At 41.3% G+C, this 24,009-nt stretch overlaps 1 protein-coding gene across 1 annotated transcript in view; it reads left to right on the top strand.

The window, feature by feature from the left end:
- The window catches only part of TNXB (tenascin XB), a 148,125-nt gene that overhangs the window by 53,677 nt on the left and 70,439 nt on the right, over nucleotides 1-24,009 (top strand).

Here is a 24,009-nt window from a genome sequence, read left to right as displayed (position 1 = left end):
TATTGTTAATATTCTGATTTCTCTAAAGTGCTAAGGAAACATTGCCCCATTCCAGCAGCTGATTTATATACAAATCAATATATCCTGCAGCACATATCATGTTGAGAAAACATGAGGTAGCAAACCATGAGATGTAGGGGAGAGTCTGGTCAGGCAGGGTAAGGAGTTCTATAAGTGGGAAGGAGCACAGGAGAAGCCTCGGAGGTAGGAATGAAAGATGGATACCAGAGAGGGGACTCCCACCAGAAGCAGATCTAAGAGGGTGAGAGGGAACGTATTTGTGGTATGGTCAGGGATGTATGAGAGGGAGTAGTTGGTAAGTAGGTAAGAGGAGTAGCTTTAAATTGGATTCTGGAGGTAATGGGGAGCCGAAATAAGGATAAGATGTGGTCTGGAGCAGTGAGAGAGGGTCTTGCTGCAGCATTTAGGATGGATTGTAGAAGGGGATAGCTGAGCGTGGAGAAAGCCCGATAGGAGGAGGTTGCATTAGTCAAGGTGGGAGATGATGAGTGAATGCATTAGGGACATATTCTGCCGTTGTGTTAAAGTAGGAGACAAGACAGCACATGGGATTGGATGTGTGGAGTAAAGCTGAGAGCGGAGACACAGAGGCAGTGGGCATGGGAAAGCGAGGAGAATGTGATGGGGTGAGGGAGACTAGAGTGGAGAGTTGTGACACTCTGAGGAGAGAAGACACTGGGTTCTGTATTGGTCAGTTTGAGCTATAGGAAGCGTGGGGATATATAAGTGTAGAAGATGGAAAGGCAGGTAAACACGTGGGATAAAGTGGAGGAGAGGTATATGTAAGTGTTGTCTGCATAGTGGAGCATATTCATTCACTTTCAGACAGAAAATGGCAAAAAACACAGGTTTTACCTGGCAGTTGCATGCAGGCCCGCCGAGAGCTGTGGCTGGGTAAAAGGGGTGTGGCCTAATTATGGGAGGTGTAGCCACACCCACTTTGAGAAATAAAAAACAAGTTTTGCAGCGCCATGAAGGAGGGTGCTCCGAGCCCCCTAAGCCCGGCACATAACCAGTGGGGGGCGCCATCAGCTCGATCAATACCCCCACAGGCATAGGAGATGGCTGTGGCTGCTTCTTAGCAGCCGCGAGCAGTGTCCCAGTACAGCCCAGCACACAGCAGCGTGTGCTGGGCTGCTGTGATGTAAGAGGGGGAGAGCGGTGTCGGACCCGGGCCCCTGCCAGGCCACTCCAGCAAGCCCGAGTTATTAGAACCTGCCCCCCCCTCTCTGCGACCTGGTTGCATGCCAGGTTTTTTGCCATTATCTGTCTGATACCCCTTTCACACAGGAAAATGAAAATCCTGGGTAATTCACTTTTACCTGGTAATTTGCTAAAAAAACCCTGGGTTTTTTCCCTGTTTGAAAGGGTCAACCGAGGACTTAATTCCCGGATCTACGAAACTGCAACAAAACAGGGTCGGAGACCTGGGAATTTAGTCCTGGGATGACCCTTTCACTCAGGGAAAAATCCTGGCTTGTTTAGCAATTTACTGGGTAAAAGTGAATTACCCGGGATTTTCAATTTCAGTGTGAAAGGGTTAATAGAGAAGGGGTATAATGAGAGAAAAGCCGAATGCGCACTTTATAAGGGAGCTTAATTCCTGAAAATATAGTCTGACAAGTCTAGCTGTTTCAGAAATGTTGTTTGGCCACAAGGTATTTATACCTGGCATAACGTCTGCTTTCAGAATATTGGGCCTGATTCAGACCTGGACGCTAAGCCGCGAACGCACGCTATGGCCGATAGTCGCTTGTCTGCACATGCGTCAATATGCGCATGCGTGAGTCACTCACTACGCTCAGGAATCGTGTGCTCATAGTACACAGACTGGACGCTAATTTGAGTGACAGAATGTGCCGTTTGTGGGTGGTAACAGGGGAAGGTGCTTGTGAACGGGAGAGTGGTGGTGCGAATGCAGGCGTGTCTGGGCGTCAAAATGGCGTTATATGGGTGTGCATAAGTAGCATGGAGGCATCATTGTACACGTCACTTGTTTGTATTTCAGCCTGCAGTGATCGCAGTGCTTGCGGCGGGCTAGGGTCAACCTCAAGGGCTGCGAGCAGCTCCGATGGTTCTCGATGGTTCTGATTAATCAAACAATTCCTGGAGATGACGTGTGTTAAGAAAGTAAAGTGGGCGTCTTTATACCGGCGTGCACTCACTCTGCCGTCGCTCTCTAAGACATAGAGGGCGTCCTTACACCAGACAGTGCGATCGCGGAATTTGTATGCCCGCCCCCTTTTGGCTGCGAGAGAGCGCAGCTTAGTGTCCGGGTCTGAATCTCCCCCATTGACTACAAATAGTAACTAATGTCATCTTACCCTCTAATGTATCCCTGACCGTGACATGCGCCGTTGTTATGAGATAGCCAATGCTATTCTCTTCTGTGTCTATCTGTGGGCCTGATTCAGCAAGGAACGCACGGATGCAGATGCAAGCACCAGGGCGCTGCGAAAATATGCTAATGAATGCATGCGCACGACAATCGCAGCAGAAAAAGCAGACGCCCAGCACTACATAATACCACCCACTTGCCTTTACTTGCGTCTTCTATACCTGGCAAGACAGTGGAAACATCGGTAACATCGCGAACCATCGGACCCATACGCACAAGTAGTGGTTGACCATTGCTACATCTCCTGCACGCAGGGAGAGCTCAGGCTGCGTAGGGTCTCGCAAAGACTAATTTATGCACGCCTCTGCAACGGCGTTGGAACGCACTGACACGCCTGCGTTCACACGACCACACTCCCGTCACCACCCACAAATGGTGCTTCCTGTCAATCACTGGGTGGTGGGTCTGCGTGCTGTCTGCGATCGCATTCCCCTTTGCAGCGCCTAGCTCGCGCACTGCGTCTTATACGCAAGCGCAGATTGCAAACATCGGCCGGGTGCATGCGTCCGCACACTTGCGTTCCTTGCTGAATCAGGCCCTGTGTGAGGTTATGATACACTACTGAGGTTGTAGATAGCTTCTAATGATTGTCTGATGGCATAGAGGTATTGCAATGATTTGCTGATGACAAGTAAATCTTGTACTGATGATTTGATAGCATACAGATGTAATGATAGTCTACAGAGCACACAAATGTGCTGTAAATATGATCTACTAAAGGAATAGAGATACTGAGACATTTTACTTATCTACTGATGTCATCAGTGCTGTGCAATGATAATATACTGATGGAAGAGCATGCTCAAGTGATGATCTACTAAGGGCATAGGGCTCTATTTATTATCAATATTTTGACTAAAATAAAGTGAAAAGGGGTGTTTTGTGTTTTCACAGCCTTTTCACATTATTTTAGTATCACCTATAGTTACTAAAGGGCAATTGGAGTAGAATTCGTAAAATTCTACTCCAACCCCTAAGTTTCATGTACCTGTGATAGGCCAATAAATTGATTGGGCAACTTTTATTCTGTGTAGGGCATAGAGGTGTGTAATGATTACCTATTGATGACATAGAGGTGTGTAATGATTACCTACTGATGACATAGAGGTGTGTAATGATTACCTATGATGGCATAGAGGTGTGTAATGATTACCTACTGATGACATAGAGGTGTGTAATGATTACCTATGATGGCATAGAGGTGTGTAATGATGACCTCCTGATGGCATAGAGATGTGTAATGATTACCTACTGATGGCATAAGTGTGTAATGATTACCTACTGAAGGCATAGAGATGTGTAATGATTACCTGCTGATGGCATAGAGGTGTGTAATGATTACCTAGTGATAGCATAGAGGTGTGTAATGAGTGCATACTGTGGCATAGAGGTGTGTAATCATTACCTACTTATGGCATAGAGGTGTGTAATGATTACCTACTGATGGCATAAGTGTGTAATGATTACCTACTGATGGCATAGAGGTGTGTAATGATTGCCTACTGATGGCATAGAGGTGTGTAATGATTACCTACTGATGGCATAGAGGTGTGTAATGATTACCTACTGATGGCATAGTGATGTGTAATGATTACCTACTGATGACATAGAGGTGTGTAATGATTACCTGCTGATGGCATAGAGGTGTGTAATGATGATGACCTCCTGATGGCATAGAGGTGTGTAATGATTACCTACTGATGGCATAAGTGTGTAATGATGACCTCCTGATGGCATAGAGGTGTGTAGTGATTATCTACTGATGGCATAGTGATGTGAAATGATTACCTACTGATGGCATAAGTGTGTAATGATCACCTCCTGATGGCATAGAGATGTGTAATGATTATCTACTGATGGCATAGAGGTGTGTAATGATTACCTACTGATGGCACAGAGGTGTGTAATGATTACCTAGTGATGGCATAGTGATGTGTAATGATGACTTCCTGATGGCATAGAGGTGTGTAATGATTACCTACTGATGGCATAGAGGTGTGTAATGATGATGACCTCCTGATGGCATAGAGATATGTAATAATTACCTACTGATGACATAGAGGTGTGTAATGATTATCTACTGATGGCATAGAGGTGTGTAATGATTACCTACTGATGACATAGAGGTGTGTAATGATTACCTGCTGATGGCATAGAGGTGTGTAATGATGATGACCTCCTGATGGCATAGAGGTGTGTAATGATCACCTCCTGATGGCATAGAGATGTTTAATGATTATCTACTGATGGCATAGAGGTGTGTAATGATTACCTACTGATGGCACAGAGGTGTGTAATGATTACCTAGTGATGGCATAGTGATGTGTAATGATGACTTCCTGATGGCATAGAGGTGTGTAATGATTACCTACTGATGGCATAGAGGTGTGTAATGATGATGACCTCCTGATGGCATAGAGATATGTAATAATTACCTACTGATGACATAGAGGTGTGTAATGATTATCTACTGATGGCATAGAGGTGTGTAATGATTACCTACTGATGACATAGAGGTGTGTAATGATTACCTGCTGATGGCATAGAGGTGTGTAATGATGATGACCTCCTGATGGCATAGAGGTGTGTAATGATTACCTACTGATGGCATAGAGGTGTGTAATGATTATCTACTGATGGCATAGTGATGTGAAATGATTACCTACTGATGGCATAAGTGTGTAATGATCACCTCCTGATGGCATAGAGATGTGTAATGATTATCTACTGATGGCATAGAGGTGTGTAATGATTACCTACTGATGGCACAGAGGTGTGTAATGATTACCTAGTGATGGCATAGTGATGTGTAATGATGACTTCCTGATGGCATAGAGGTGTGTAATGATTACCTACTGATGGCATAGAGGTGTGTAATGATGATGACCTCCTGATGGCATAGAGATATGTAATAATTACCTACTGATGACATAGAGGTGTGTAATGATTACCTACTGATGGCATAGAGGTGTGTAATGATTACCTACTGATGACATAGAGGTGTGTAATGATTACCTGCTGATGGCATAGAGGTGTGTAATGATGATGACCTCCTGATGGCATAGAGGTGTGTAATGATTACCTACTGATGGCATAGAGGTGTGTAATGATTATCTACTGATGGCATAGTGATGTGAAATGATTACCTACTGATGGCATAAGTGTGTAAAGATGACCTCCTGATGGCATAGAGGTGTGTGATGATTATCTACTGATGGCATAGTGATGTGAAATGATTACCTACTGATGGCATAAGTGTGCAATGATTAACTACCGATGGCATAAGTGTGTAATGATTACCTGCTGATGGCATAGAGGTGTGTAATGATGATGACCTACTGATGGCATAGAGGTGTGTAATGATTATCTACTGATGGCATTGTGATGTGAAATGATTACCTACTGATGGCATAAGTGTGTAATGATGACCTCCTGATGGCATAGAGGTGTGTAATGATTATCTACTGATGGCATAGTGATGTGAAATGATTACCTACTGATGGCAGAAGTGTGCAATGATTACCTACCAATGGCATAAGTGTGTAATGATGACCTCCTGATGGCATAGAGGTGTGTAATGATTATCTACTGATGGCATAGTGATGTGTAATGATTACCTACAGATGGCATAGTGATGTTTAATGATTACCTACTGATGGCGTAGAGGTGCATAATGATTACCTACTGATGGCATAGAGGTGCGTAATGATTACCTACTGATGGCATAGTGATGTGAAATGATTACCTACTGATGGAATAGAGGTCTGTAATGATTACCTACTGATGGCATAGAGAGGTGTAATGATTACTTCCTGATGGCATAGATGTGTGTAATGATTACCTACTGATGGCATAGAGGTGTGTAATGATTACCTACTGATGGCATAGAGGTGTGTAATGATGATGACCTCCTGATGGCATAGTGATGTGTAATGATGAGTTCCTGATGGCATAGAGGTGTGTAATGATTACCTACTGATGGCACAGAGGTGTGTAATGATGACCTACTGATGGCACAGAGGTGTGCAATGATTACCTACTTATGGCATAGAGGTGTGTAATGATTACCTACTGATGGCATAAGTGTGTAATGATGACCTCCTGATGGCATAGAGGTGTGTAATGATGACCTACTGATGGCATAGTGATGTGTAATGATTACCTACTGATGGCATAGAGGTGTGTAATGATTACCTACTGATGGCACAGAGGTGTGTAATGATAACCTAGTGATGGCACAGAGGTGTGTAATGATTACTTACTGATGGCATAGAGGTGTGTAATGATTACCTACTGATGGCACAGAGGTGTGTAATGATGACCTACTGATGGCACAGAGGTGCATAATGATGACCTACTGATGGCATAGTGATGTGAAATGATTTCCTACTGATGGAATAGAGGTCTGTAATGATTACCTACTGATGGCATAGAGATGTGTAATGATTACTTACTGATGGCATAGAGGTGTGTATTGATTACCTACTGATGGCATAGAGGTGTGCAATGATTACCTACTGATGGCATAGAGGTGTGTAATGATGATGACCTCCTGATGGCATAGAGATGTGTAATAATTACCTACTGATGACATAGAGGTGTGTAATGATTACCTGCTGATGGCATAGAGGTGTGTAATGATTACCTACTGATGGCATAGAGGTGTGTAATGATTACCTAGTGATGGCATAGAGATGTATAATAATTACCTACTGATGACATAGAGGTGTGTAATGATTACCTGCTGATGGCATAGAGGTGTGTAATGATGATGACCTCCTGATGGCATAGTGATGTGTAATGATGAGTTCCTGATGGCATAGAGGTGTGTAATGATTACCTACTGATGGCACAGAGGTGTGTAATGATGACCTACTGATGGCACAGAGGTGTGCAATGATTACCTACTTATGGCATAGAGGTGTGTAATGATTACCTACTGATGGCATAAGTGTGTAATGATGACCTCCTGATGGCATAGAGGTGTGTAATGATTACCTACTGATGGCATAGTGATGTGTAATGATTACCTACTGATGGCATAGAGGTGTGTAATGATTACCTACTGATGGCACAGAGGTGTGTAATGATAACCTAGTGATGGCACAGAGGTGTGTAATGATTACTTACTGAGGGCACAGAGGTGTGTAATGTTTACCTACAGATGGCATAGAGGTTTGTAATGATTACCTACTGATGGAATAGAGGTCTGTAATGATTACCTACAGATGGCATAGAGATGTGTAATGATTATCTACTGATGGCATAGTGATGTGTAATGATTACCTACAGATGGCATAGTGATGTGAAATGATTACCTACTGATGGCGTAGAGGTGCATAATGATTACCTACTGATGGCATAGAGGTGCGTAATGATTACCTACTGATGGCATAGTGATGTGAAATGATTACCTACTGATGGAATAGAGGTCTGTAATGATTACCTACTGATGGCATAGAGATGTGTAATGATTACTTACTGATGGCATAGAGGTGTGTAATGATTACCTACTGATGGCATAGAGGTGTGTAATGATTACCTACTGATGGCATAGAGGTGTGTAATGATGATGACCTCCTGATGGCATAGAGATGTGTAATAATTACCTACTGATGACAATGAGGTGTGTAATGATTACCTGCTGATGGCATAGAGGTGTGTAATGATTACCTACTGATGGCATAGAGGTGTGTAATGATTACCTAGTGATGGCATTGAGATGTATAATAATTACATACTGATGACATAGAGGTGTGTAATGATTACCTGCTGATGGCATAGAGGTGTGTAATTATGATGACCTCCTGATGGCATAGTGATGTGTAATGATGACTTCCTGATGGCATAGAGGTGTGTAATGATTACCTACTGATGGCACAGAGGTGTGTAATGATGACCTACTGATGGCACAGAGGTGCGTAATGATTACCTACTGATGGCATAGTGATGTGAAATGATTTCCTACTGATGGAATAGAGGTCTGTAATGATTACCTACTGATGGCATAGAGATGTGTAATGATTACTTACTGATGGCATAGAGGTGTGTATTGATTACCTACTGATGGCATAGAGGTGTGTAATGATTACCTACTGATGGCATAGAGGTGTGTAATTATGATGACCTCCTGATGGCATAGAGATGTGTAATAATTACCTACTGATGACATAGAGGTGTGTAATGATTACCTGCTGATGGCATAGAGGTGTGTAATGATTACCTACTGATGGCATAGAGGTGTGTAATGATTACCTAGTGATGGCATAGAGATGTATAATAATTACCTACTGATGACATAGAGGTGTGTAATGATTACCTGCTGATTGCATAGAGGTGTGTAATGATGATGACCTCCTGATGGCATAGTGATGTGTAATGATGAGTTCCTGATGGCATAGAGGTGTGTAATGATTACCTACTGATGGCACAGAGGTGTGTAATGATGACCTACTGATGGCACAGAGGTGTGTAATGATTACCTACTTATGGCATAGAGGTGTGTAATGATGACCTACTGATGGCATAAGTGTGTAATGATGACCTCCTGATGGCATAGAGGTGTGTAATGATGACCTACTGATGGCATAGTGATGTGTAATGATTACCTACTGATGGCATAGAGGTGTGTAATGATTACCTACTGATTGCTCAGAGGTGTGTAATGATAACCTAGTGATGGCACAGAGGTGTGTAATGATTACTTACTGATGGCACAGAGGTGTGTAATGATTACCTACAGATGGCATAGAGGTGTGTAATGATTACCTACTGATGGAATAGAGGTCTGTAATGATTACCTACTGATGGCATAGAGATGTGTAATGATTACTTACTGATGGCATAGAGGTGTGTAATGATTACCTACTGATGGCATAGAGGTGTGTAATGATTACCTACTGATGGCATAGAGGTGTGTAATGATGATGACCTCCTGATGGCATAGAGATGTGCAATAATTACCTACTGATGACAATGAGGTATGTAATGATTACCTGCTGATGGCATAGAGGTGTGTAATGATTACCTACTGATGGCATAGATGTGTGTAATGATTACCTAGTGATGGCATAGAGATGTATAATAATTACCTACTGATGACATAGAGGTGTGTAATGATTACCTGCTGATGGCATAGAGGTGTGTAATTATGATGACCTCCTGATGGCATAGTGATGTGTAATGATGACTTCCTGATGGCATAGAGGTGTGTAATGATTACCTACTGATGGCACAGAGGAGTGTAATGATGACCTACTGATGGCACAGAGGTGCATAATGATTACCTACTGATGGCATAGTGATGTGAAATGATTTCCTACTGATGGAATAGAGGTCTGTAATGATTACCTACTGATGGCATAGAGATGTGTAATGATTACTTACTGATGGCATAGAGGTGTGTATTGATTACTTACTGATGGCATAGAGGTGTGTAATGATTACCTACTGATGGCATAGAGGTGTGTAATGATGATGACCTCCTGATGGCATAGAGATGTGTAATAATTACCTACTGATGACATAGAGGTGTGTAATGATTACCTGCTGATGGCATAGAGGTGTGTAATGATTACCTACTGATGGCATAGAGGTGTGTAATGATTACCTAGTGATGGCATAGAGATGTATAATAATTACCTACTGATGACATAGAGGTGTGTAATGATTACCTGCTGATGGCATAGAGGTGTGTAATGATGATGACCTCCTGATGGCATAGTGATGTGTAATGATGAGTTCCTGATGGCATAGAGGTGTGTAATGATTACCTACTGATGGCACAGAGGTGTGTAATGATGACCTACTGATGGCACAGAGGTGTGTAATGATTACCTACTTATGGCATAGAGGTGTGTAATGATTACCTACTGATGGCATAAGTGTGTAATGATGACCTCCTGATGGCATAGAGGTGTGTAATGATGACCTACTGATGGCATAGTGATGTGTAATGATTACCTACTGATGGCATAGAGGTCTGTAATGATTACCTACTGATTGCTCAGAGGTGTGTAATGATAACCTAGTGATGGCACAGAGGTGTGTAATGATTACTTACTGATGGCACAGAGGTGTGTAATGATTACCTACAGATGGCATAGAGGTGTGTAATGATTACCTACTGATGGAATAGAGGTCTGTAATGATTACCTACTGATGGCATAGAGATGTGTAATGATTACTTACTGATGGCATAGAGGTGTGTAATGATTACCTACTGATGGCATAGAGGTGTGTAATGATTACCTACTGATGGCATAGAGGTGTGTAATGATGATGACCTCCTGATGGCATAGAGATGTGCAATAATTACCTACTGATGACAATGAGGTATGTAATGATTACCTGCTGATGGCATAGAGGTGTGTAATGATTACCTACTGATGGCATAGATGTGTGTAATGATTACCTAGTGATGGCATAGAGATGTATAATAATTACCTACTGATGACATAGAGGTGTGTAATGATTACCTGCTGATGGCATAGAGGTGTGTAATTATGATGACCTCCTGATGGCATAGTGATGTGTAATGATGACTTCCTGATGGCATAGAGGTGTGTAATGATTACCTACTGATGGCACAGAGGAGTGTAATGATGACCTACTGATGGCACAGAGGTGCATAATGATTACCTACTGATGGCATAGTGATGTGAAATGATTTCCTACTGATGGAATAGAGGTCTGTAATGATTACCTACTGATGGCATAGAGATGTGTAATGATTACTTACTGATGGCATAGAGGTGTGTATTGATTACTTACTGATGGCATAGAGGTGTGTAATGATTACCTACTGATGGCATAGAGGTGTGTAATGATGATGACCTCCTGATGGCATAGAGATGTGTAATAATTACCTACTGATGACATAGAGGTGTGTAATGATTACCTGCTGATGGCATAGAGGTGTGTAATGATTACCTACTGATGGCATAGAGGTGTGTAATGATTACCTAGTGATGGCATAGAGATGTATAATAATTACCTACTGATGACATAGAGGTGTGTAATGATTACCTGCTGATGGCATAGAGGTGTGTAATGATGATGACCTCCTGATGGCATAGTGATGTGTAATGATGAGTTCCTGATGGCATAGAGGTGTGTAATGATTACCTACTGATGGCACAGAGGTGTGTAATGATGACCTACTGATGGCACAGAGGTGTGTAATGATTACCTACTTATGGCATAGAGGTGTGTAATGATTACCTACTGATGGCATAAGTGTGTAATGATGACCTCCTGATGGCATAGAGGTGTGTAATGATGACCTACTGATGGCATAGTGATGTGTAATGATTACCTACTGATGGCATAGAGGTCTGTAATGATTACCTACTGATGGCACAGAGGTGTGTAATGATAACCTAGTGATGGCATAGAGGTGTGTAATGATTACCTAGTGATGGCATAGAGATGTATAATAATTACCTACTGATGACATAGTTGTGTGTAATGATTACCTGCTGATGGCATAGAGGTGTGTAATTATGATGACCTCCTGATGGCATAGTGATGTGTAATGATGACTTCCTGATGGCACAGAGGTGCATAATGATTACCTACTGATGGCATAGTGATGTGAAATGATTTCCTACTGATGGAATAGAGGTCTGTAATGATTACCTACTGATGGCATAGAGATGTGTAATGATTACTTACTGATGGCATAGAGGTGTGTATTGATTACCTACTGATGGCATAGAGGTGTGTAATGATTACCTACTGATGGCATAGAGGTGTGTAATGATGATGACCTCCTGATGGCATAGAGATATGTAATAATTACCTACTGATGACATAGAGGTATGTAATGATTACCTGCTGATGGCATAGAGGTGTGTAATGATTACCTACTGATGGCATAGAGGTGTGTAATGATTACCTAGTGATGGCATAGAGATGTATAATAATTACCTACTGATGACATAGAGGTGTGTAATGATTACCTGCTGATGGCATAGAGGTGTGTAATGATGATGACCTCCTGATGGCATAGTGATGTGTAATGATGAGTTCCTGATGGCATAGAGGTGTGTAATGATTACCTACTGATGGCACAGAGGTGTGTAATGATGACCTACTGATGGCACAGAGGTGTGCAATGATTACCTACTTATGGTATAGAGGTGTGTAATGATTACCTACTGATGGCATAAGTGTGTAATGATGACCTCCTGATGGCATAGAGGTGTGTAATGATTACCTACTGATAGCATAGTGATGTGTAATGATTACCTACTGATGGCATAGAGGTGTGTAATGATTACCTACTGATGGCACAGAGGTGTGTAATGATAACCTAGTGATGGCACAGAGGTGTGTAATGATTACTTACTGAGGGCACAGAGGTGTGTAATGTTTACCTACAGATGGCATAGAGGTTTGTAATGATTACCTACTGATGGAATAGAGGTCTGTAATGATTACCTACAGATGGCATAGAGATGTGTAATGATTATCTACTGATGGCATAGTGATGTGTAATGATTACCTACAGATGGCATAGTGATGTGAAATGATTACCTACTGATGGCGTAGAGGTGCATAATGATTACCTACTGATGGCATAGAGGTGCGTAATGATTACTTACAAATGGCATAGTGATGTGAAATGATTATCTACTGATGGAATAGAGGTCTGTAATGATTACCTACTGATGGCATAGAGATGTGTAATGATTACTTACTGATGGCATAGAGGTGTGTAATGATTACCTACTGATGGCATAGAGGTGTGTAATGATTACCTACTGATGGCATAGAGGTGTGTAATGATGATGACCTCCTGATGGCATAGAGATGTGTAATAATTACCTACTGATGACAATGAGGTGTGTAATGATTACCTGCTGATGGCATAGAGGTGTGTAATGATTACCTACTGATGGCATAGAGTTGTGTAATGATTACCTAGTGATGGCATAGAGATGTATAATAATTACATACTGATGACATAGAGGTGTGTAATGATTACCTGCTGATGGCATAGAGGTGTGTAATTATGATGACCTCCTGATGGCATAGTGATGTGTAATGATGACTTCCTGATGGCATAGAGGTGTGTAATGATTACCTACTGATGGCACAGAGGTGTGTAATGATGACCTACTGATGGCACAGAGGTGCGTAATGATTACCTACTGATGGCATAGTGATGTGAAATGATTTCCTACTGATGGAATAGAGGTCTGTAATGATTACCTACTGATGGCATAGAGATGTGTAATGATTACTTACTGATGGCATAGAGGTGTGTATTGATTACCTACTGATGGCATAGAGGTGTGTAATGATTACCTACTGATGGCATAGAGGTGTGTAATTATGATGACCTCCTGATGGCATAGAGATGTGTAATAATTACCTACTGATGACATAGAGGTGTGTAATGATTAATTGCTGATGGCATAGAGGTGTGTAATGATTACCTACTGATGGCATAGAGGTGTGTAATGATTACCTAGTGATGGCATAGAGATGTATAATAATTACCTACTGATGACATAGAGGTGTGTAATGATTACCTGCTGATTGCATAGAGGTGTGTAATGATGATGACCTCCTGATGGCATAGTGATGTGTAATGATGAGTTCCTGATGGCATAGAGGTGTGTAATGATTACCTACTGATGGCACAGAGGTGTGTAATGATGACCTACTGATGGCACAGAGGTGTGTAATGATTACCTACTTATGGCATAGAGGTGTGTAATGATTACCTACTGATGGCATAAGTGTGTAATGATGACCTCCTGATGGCATAGAGGTGTGTAATGATGACCTACTGATGGCATAGTGATGTGTAATGATTACCTACTGATGGCATAGAGGTCTGTAATGATTACCTACTGATGGCACAGAGGTGTGTAATGATAACCTAGTGATGGCATAGAGGTGTGTAATGATTACCTAGTGATGGCATAGAGATGTATAATAATTACCTACTGATGACATAGAGGTGTGTAATGATTACCTGCTGATGGCATAGAGGTGTGTAATTATGATGACCTCCTGATGGCATAGTGATGTGTAATGATGACTTCCTGATGGCATAGAGGTGTGTAATGATTACCTACTGATGGCACAGAGGTGTGTAATGATGACCTACTGATGGCACAGAGGTGCATAATGATTACCTACTGATGGCATAGTGATGTGAAATGATTTCCTACTGATGGAATAGAGGTCTGTAATGATTACCTACTGATGGCATAGAGATGTGTAATGATTACTTACTGATGGCATAGAGGTGTGTATTGATTACCTACTGATGGCATAGAGGTGTGTAATGATTACCTACTGATGGCATAGAGGTGTGTAATGATGATGACCTCCTGATGGCATAGAGATATGTAATAATTACCTACTGATGACATAGAGGTATGTAATGATTACCTGCTGATGGCATAGAGGTGTGTAATGATTACCTACTGATGGCATAGAGGTGTGTAATGATTACCTAGTGATGGCATAGAGATGTATAATAATTACCTACTGATGACATAGAGGTGTGTAATGATTACCTGCTGATGGCATAGAGGTGTGTAATGATGATGACCTCCTGATGGCATAGTGATGTGTAATGATGAGTTCCTGATGGCATAGAGGTGTGTAATGATTACCTACTGATGGCACAGAGGTGTGTAATGATGACCTACTGATGGCACAGAGGTGTGCAATGATTACCTACTTATGGTATAGAGGTGTGTAATGATTACCTACTGATGGCATAAGTGTGTAATGATGACCTCCTGATGGCATAGAGGTGTGTAATGATTACCTACTGATAGCATAGTGATGTGTAATGATTACCTACTGATGGCATAGAGGTGTGTAATGATTACCTACTGATGGCACAGAGGTGTGTAATGATAACCTAGTGATGGCACAGAGGTGTGTAATGATTACTTACTGAGGGCACAGAGGTGTGTAATGTTTACCTACAGATGGCATAGAGGTTTGTAATGATTACCTACTGATGGAATAGAGGTCTGTAATGATTACCTACAGATGGCATAGAGATGTGTAATGATTATCTACTGATGGCATAGTGATGTGTAATGATTACCTACAGATGGCATAGTGATGTGAAATGATTACCTACTGATGGCGTAGAGGTGCATAATGATTACCTACTGATGGCATAGAGGTGCGTAATGATTACTTACAAATGGCATAGTGATGTGAAATGATTATCTACTGATGGAATAGAGGTCTGTAATGATTACCTACTGATGGCATAGAGATGTGTAATGATTACTTACTGATGGCATAGAGGTGTGTAATGATTACCTACTGATGGCATAGAGGTGTGTAATGATTACCTACTGATGGCATAGAGGTGTGTAATGATGATGACCTCCTGATGGCATAGAGATGTGTAATAATTACCTACTGATGACAATGAGGTGTGTAATGATTACCTGCTGATGGCATAGAGGTGTGTAATGATTACCTACTGATGGCATAGAGTTGTGTAATGATTACCTAGTGATGGCATAGAGATGTATAATAATTACATACTGATGACATAGAGGTGTGTAATGATTACCTGCTGATGGCATAGAGGTGTGTAATTATGATGACCTCCTGATGGCATAGTGATGTGTAATGATGACTTCCTGATGGCATAGAGGTGTGTAATGATTACCTACTGATGGCACAGAGGTGTGTAATGATGACCTACTGATGGCACAGAGGTGCGTAATGATTACCTACTGATGGCATAGTGATGTGAAATGATTTCCTACTGATGGAATAGAGGTCTGTAATGATTACCTACTGATGGCATAGAGATGTGTAATGATTACTTACTGATGGCATAGAGGTGTGTATTGATTACCTACTGATGGCATAGAGGTGTGTAATGATTACCTACTGATGGCATAGAGGTGTGTAATTATGATGACCTCCTGATGGCATAGAGATGTGTAATAATTACCTACTGATGACATAGAGGTGTGTAATGATTACCTGCTGATGGCATAGAGGTGTGTAATGATTACCTACTGATGGCATAGAGGTGTGTAATGATTACCTAGTGATGGCATAGAGATGTATAATAATTACCTACTGATGACATAGAGGTGTGTAATGATTACCTGCTGATTGCATAGAGGTGTGTAATGATGATGACCTCCTGATGGCATAGTGATGTGTAATGATGAGTTCCTGATGGCATAGAGGTGTGTAATGATTACCTACTGATGGCACAGAGGTGTGTAATGATGACCTACTGATGGCACAGAGGTGTGTAATGATTACCTACTTATGGCATAGAGGTGTGTAATGATTACCTACTGATGGCATAAGTGTGTAATGATGACCTCCTGATGGCATAGAGGTGTGTAATGATGACCTACTGATGGCATAGTGATGTGTAATGATTACCTACTGATGGCATAGAGGTCTGTAATGATTACCTACTGATGGCACAGAGGTGTGTAATGATAACCTAGTGATGGCATAGAGGTGTGTAATGATTACCTAGTGATGGCATAGAGATGTATAATAATTACCTACTGATGACATAGAGGTGTGTAATGATTACCTGCTGATGGCATAGAGGTGTGTAATTATGATGACCTCCTGATGGCATAGTGATGTGTAATGATGACTTCCTGATGGCATAGAGGTGTGTAATGATTACCTACTGATGGCACAGAGGTGTGTAATGATGACCTACTGATGGCACAGAGGTGCATAATGATTACCTACTGATGGCATAGTGATGTGAAATGATTTCCTACTGATGGAATAGAGGTCTGTAATGATTACCTACTGATGGCATAGAGATGTGTAATGATTACTTACTGATGGCATAGAGGTGTGTATTGATTACCTACTGATGGCATAGAGGTGTGTAATGATTACCTACTGATGGCATAGAGGTGTGTAATGATGATGACCTCCTGATGGCATAGAGATATGTAATAATTACCTACTGATGACATAGAGGTGTGTAATGATTACCTGCTGATGGCATAGAGGTGTGTAATGATTACCTACTGATGGCATAGAGGTGTGTAATGATTACCTAGTGATGGCATAGAGATGTATAATAATTACCTACTGATGACATAGAGGTGTGTAATGATTACCTGCTGATGGCATAGAGGTGTGTAATGATGATGACCTCCTGATGGCATAGTGATGTGTAATGATGAGTTCCTGATGGCATAGAGGTGTGTAATGATTACCTACTGATGGCACAGAGGTGTGTAATGATGACCTACTGATGGCACAGAGGTGTGCAATGATTACCTACTTATGGCATAGAGGTGTGTAATGATTACCTACTGATGGCATAAGTGTGTAATGATGACCTCCTGATGGCATAGAGGTGTGTAATGATGACCTACTGATGGCATAGTGATGTGTAATGATGACCTACTGATGGCATAGAGGTGTGTAATGATTACCTACTGATGGCACAGAGGTGTGTAATGATAACCTAGTGATGGCACAGAGGTGTGTAATGATTACTTACTGATGGCATAGAGGTGTGTAATGATTACCTACTGATGGCACAGAGGTGTGTAATGATGACCTACTGATGGCACAGAGGTGCATAATGATTACCTACTGATGGCATAGTGATGTGAAATGATTTCCTACTGATGGAATAGAGGTCTGTAATGATTACCTACTGATGGCATAGAGATGTGTAATGATTACTTACTGATGGCATAGAGGTGTGTATTGATTACCTACTGATGGCATAGAGGTGTGCAATGATTACCTACTGATGGCATAGAGGTGTGTAATGATGATGACCTCCTGATGGCATAGAGATGTGCAATAATTACCTACTGATGACATAGAGGTGTGTAATGATTACCTGCTGATGGCATAGAGGTGTGTAATGATTACCTACTGATGGCATAGAGGTGTGTAATGATTACCTAGTGATGGCATAGAGATGTATAATAATTACCTACTGATGACATAGAGGTGTGTAATGATTTCCTGCTGATGGCATAGAGGTGTGTAATGATGATGACCTCCTGATGGCATAGTGATGTGTAATGATGAATTCCTGATGGCATAGAGGTGTGTAATGATTACCTACTGATGGCACAGAGGTGTGTAATGATGACCTACTGATGGCACAGAGGTGTGCAATGATTACCTACTTATGGCATAGAGGTGTGTAATGATTACCTACTGATGGCATAAGTGTGTAATGATGACCTCCTGATGGCATAGAGGTGTGTAATGATTACCTACTGATGGCATAGTGATGTGTAATGATTACCTACTGATGGCATAGAGGTGTGTAATGATTACCTACTGATGGCACAGAGGTGTGTAATGATAACCTAGTGATGGCACAGAGGTGTGTAATGATTACTTACTGAGGGCACAGAGGTGTGTAATGTTTACCTACAGATGGCATAGAGGTTTGTAATGATTACCTACTGATGGAATAGAGGTCTGTAATGATTACCTACAGATGGCATAGAGATGTGTAATGATTATCTACTGATGGCATAGTGATGTGTAATGATTACCTACAGATGGCATAGTGATGTGAAATGATTACCTACTGATGGCGTAGAGGTGCATAATGATTACCTACTGATGGCATAGAGGTGCGTAATGATTACCTACTGATGGCATAGTGATGTGAAATGATTACCTACTGATGGAATAGAGGTCTGTAATGATTACCTACTGATGGCATAGAGATGTGTAATGATTACTTACTGATGGCATAGAGGTGTGTAATGATTACCTACTGATGGCATAGAGGTGTGTAATGATTACCTACTGATGGCATAGAGGTGTGTAATGATGATGACCTCCTGATGGCATAGAGATGTGTAATAATTACCTACTGATGACAATGAGGTGTGTAATGATTACCTGCTGATGGCATAGAGGTGTGTAATGATTACCTACTGATGGCATAGAGGTGTGTAATGATTACCTAGTGATGGCATAGAGATGTATAATAATTACATACTGATGACATAGAGGTGTGTAATGATTACCTGCTGATGGCATAGAGGTGTGTAATTATGATGACCTCCTGATGGCATAGTGATGTGTAATGATGACTTCCTGATGGCATAGAGGTGTGTAATGATTACCTACTGATGGCACAGAGGTGTGTAATGATGACCTACTGATGGCACAGAGGTGCGTAATGATTACCTACTGATGGCATAGTGATGTGAAATGATTTCCTACTGATGGAATAGAGGTCTGTAATGATTACCTACTGATGGCATAGAGATGTGTAATGATTACTTACTGATGGCATAGAGGTGTGTATTGATTACCTACTGATGGCATAGAGGTGTGTAATGATTACCTACTGATGGCATAGAGGTGTGTAATTATGATGACCTCCTGATGGCATAGAGATGTGTAATAATTACCTACTGATGACATAGAGGTGTGTAATGATTACCTGCTGATGGCATAGAGGTGTGTAATGATTACCTACTGATGGCATAGAGGTGTGTAATGATTACCTAGTGATGGCATAGAGATGTATAATAATTACCTACTGATGACATAGAGGTGTGTAATGATTACCTGCTGATTGCATAGAGGTGTGTAATGATGATGACCTCCTGATGGCATAGTGATGTGTAATGATGAGTTCCTGATGGCATAGAGGTGTGTAATGATTACCTACTGATGGCACAGAGGTGTGTAATGATGACCTACTGATGGCACAGAGGTGTGTAATGATTACCTACTTATGGCATAGAGGTGTGTAATGATTACCTACTGATGGCATAAGTGTGTAATGATTACCTCCTGATGGCATAGAGGTGTGTAATGATGACCTACTGATGGCATAGTGATGTGTAATGATTACCTACTGATGGCATAGTGATGTGTAATGATTACCTACTGATGGCATAGAGGTGTGTAATGATTACCTACTGATTGCTCAGAGGTGTGTAATGATAACCTAGTGATGGCACAGAGGTGTGTAATGATTACTTACTGATGGCACAGAGGTGTGTAATGATTACCTACAGATGGCATAGAGGTGTGTAATGATTACCTACTGATGGAATAGAGGTCTGTAATGATTACCTACTGATGGCATAGAGATGTGTAATGATTACTTACTGATGACATAGAGGTGTGTAATGATTACCTACTGATGGCATAGAGGTGTGTAATGATTACCTACTGATGGCACAGAGGTGTGTAATGATGATGACCTCCTGATGGCATAGAGATGTGCAATAATTACCTACTGATGACAATGAGGTATGTAATGATTACCTGCTGATGGCATAGAGGTGTGTAATGATTACCTACTGATGGCATAGATGTGTGTAATGATTACCTAGTGATGGCATAGAGATGTATAATAATTACCTACTGATGACATAGAGGTGTGTAATGATTACCTGCTGATGGCATAGAGGTGTGTAATTATGATGACCTCCTGATGGCATAGTGATGTGTAATGATGACTTCCTGATGGCATAGAGGTGTGTAATGATTACCTACTGATGGCACAGAGGAGTGTAATGATGACCTACTGATGGCACAGAGGTGCATAATGATTACCTACTGATGGCATAGTGATGTGAAATGATTTCCTACTGATGGAATAGAGGTCTGTAATGATTACCTACTGATGGCATAGAGATGTGTAATGATTACTTTCTGATGGCATAGAGGTGTGTATTGATTACTTACTGATGGCATAGAGGTGTGTAATGATTACCTACTGATGGCATAGAGGTGTGTAATGATGATGACCTCCTGATGGCATAGAGATGTGTAATAATTACCTACTGATGACATAGAGGTGTGTAATGATTACCTGCTGATGGCATAGAGGTGTGTAATGATTACCTACTGATGGCATAGAGGTGTGTAATGATTACCTAGTGATGGCATAGAGATGTATAATAATTACCTACTGATGACATAGAGGTGTGTAATGATTACCTGCTGATGACATAGAGGTGTGTAATGATGATGACCTCCTGATGGCATAGTGATGTGTAATGATGAGTTCCTGATGGCATAGAGGTGTGTAATGATTACCTACTGATGGCACAGAGGTGTGTAATGATGACCTACTGATGGCACAGAGGTGTGTAATGATTACCTACTTATGGCATAGAGGTGTGTAATGATTACCTACTGATGGCATAAGTGTGTAATGATGACCTCCTGATGGCATAGAGGTGTGTAATGATGACCTACTGATGGCATAGTGATGTGTAATGATTACCTACTGATGGCATAGAGGTCTGTAATGATTACCTACTGATGGCACAGAGGTGTGTAATGATAACCTAGTGATGGCACAGAGGTGTGTAATGATTACTTACTGATGGCACAGAGGTGTGTAATGATTACCTACAGATGGCATAGAGGTGTGTAATGATTACCTACTGATGGCATAGAGGTCTGTAATGATTACCTACAGATGGCATAGAGATGTGTAATGATTATCTACTGATGGCATAGTGATGTGTAATGATTACCTACAGATGGCATAGTGATGTGAAATGATTACCTACTGATGGCGTAGAGGTGCATAATGATTACCTACTGATGGCATAGAGGTGCGTAATGATTACCTACTGATGGCATAGTGATGTGAAATGATTACCTACTGATGGAATAGAGGTCTGTAATGATTACCTACTGATGGCATAGAGATGTGTAATGATTACTTACTGATGGCATAGAGGTGTGTAATGATTACCTACTGATGGCATAGAGGTGTGTAATGATTACCTACTGATGGCATAGAGGTGTGTAATGATGATGACCTCCTGATGGCATAGAGATGTGTAATAATTACCTACTGATGACAATGAGGTGTGTAATGATTACCTGCTGATGGCATAGAGGTGTGTAATGATTACCTACTGATGGCATAGAGGTGTGTAATGATTACCTAGTGATGGCATAGAGATGTATAATAATTACATACTGATGACATAGAGGTGTGTAATGATTACCTGCTGATGGCATAGAGGTGTGTAATTATGATGACCTCCTGATGGCATAGTGATGTGTAATGATGACTTCCTGATGGCATAGAGGTGTGTAATGATTACCTACTGATGGCACAGAGGTGTGTAATGATGACCTACTGATGGCACAGAGGTGCGTAATGATTACCTACTGATGGCATAGTGATGTGAAATGATTTCCTACTGATGGAATAGAGGTCTGTAATGATTACCTACTGATGGCATAGAGATGTGTAATGATTACTTACTGATGGCATAGAGGTGTGTATTGATTACCTACTGATGGCATAGAGGTGTGTAATGATTACCTACTGATGGCATAGAGGTGTGTAATTATGATGACCTCCTGATGGCATAGAGATGTGTAATAATTACCTACTGATGACATAGAGGTGTGTAATGATTACCTGCTGATGGCATAGAGGTGTGTAATGATTACCTACTGATGGCATAGAGGTGTGTAATGATTACCTAGTGATGGCATAGAGATGTATAATAATTACCTACTGATGACATAGAGGTGTGTAATGATTACCTGCTGATTGCATAGAGGTGTGTAATGATGATGACCTCCTGATGGCATAGTGATGTGTAATGATGAGTTCCTGATGGCATAGAGGTGTGTAATGATTACCTACTGATGGCACAGAGGTGTGTAATGATGACCTACTGATGGCACAGAGGTGTGTAATGATTACCTACTTATGGCATAGAGGTGTGTAATGATTACCTACTGATGGCATAAGTGTGTAATGATGACCTCCTGATGGCATAGAGGTGTGTAATGATGACCTACTGATGGCATAGTGATGTGTAATGATTACCTACTGATGGCATAGAGGTGTGTAATGATTACCTACTGATTGCTCAGAGGTGTGTAATGATAACCTAGTGATGGCACAGAGGTGTGTAATGATTACTTACTGATGGCACAGAGGTGTGTAATGATTACCTACAGATGGCATAGAGGTGTGTAATGATTACCTACTGATGGAATAGAGGTCTGTAATGATTACCTACTGATGGCATAGAGATGTGTAATGATTACTTACTGATGACATAGAGGTGTGTAATGATTACCTACTGATGGCATAGAGGTGTGTAATGATTACCTACTGATGGCACAGAGGTGTGTAATGATGATGACCTCCTGATGGCATAGAGATGTGCAATAATTACCTACTGATGACAATGAGGTATGTAATGATTACCTGCTGATGGCATAGAGGTGTGTAATGATTACCTACTGATGGCATAGATGTGTGTAATGATTACCTAGTGATGGCATAGAGATGTATAATAATTACCTACTGATGACATAGAGGTGTGTAATGATTACCTGCTGATGGCATAGAGGTGTGTAATTATGATGACCTCCTGATGGCATAGTGATGTGTAATGATGACTTCCTGATGGCATAGAGGTGTGTAATGATTACCTACTGATGGCACAGAGGAGTGTAATGATGACCTACTGATGGCACAGAGGTGCATAATGATTACCTACTGATGGCATAGTGATGTGAAATGATTTCCTACTGATGGAATAGAGGTCTGTAATGATTACCTACTGATGGCATAGAGATGTGTAATGATTACT

This window comes from Taudactylus pleione, unplaced genomic scaffold (assembly GCF_031769625.1).
Source record: "Taudactylus pleione unplaced genomic scaffold, aTauple2 ptg000400l, whole genome shotgun sequence".
NCBI classification, from domain to species: domain Eukaryota; kingdom Metazoa; phylum Chordata; class Amphibia; order Anura; family Myobatrachidae; genus Taudactylus; species Taudactylus pleione.
The sequence above is the reverse complement of the archived record's forward strand: the minus strand, read 5'-3'. Positions and strand labels throughout refer to the sequence as shown.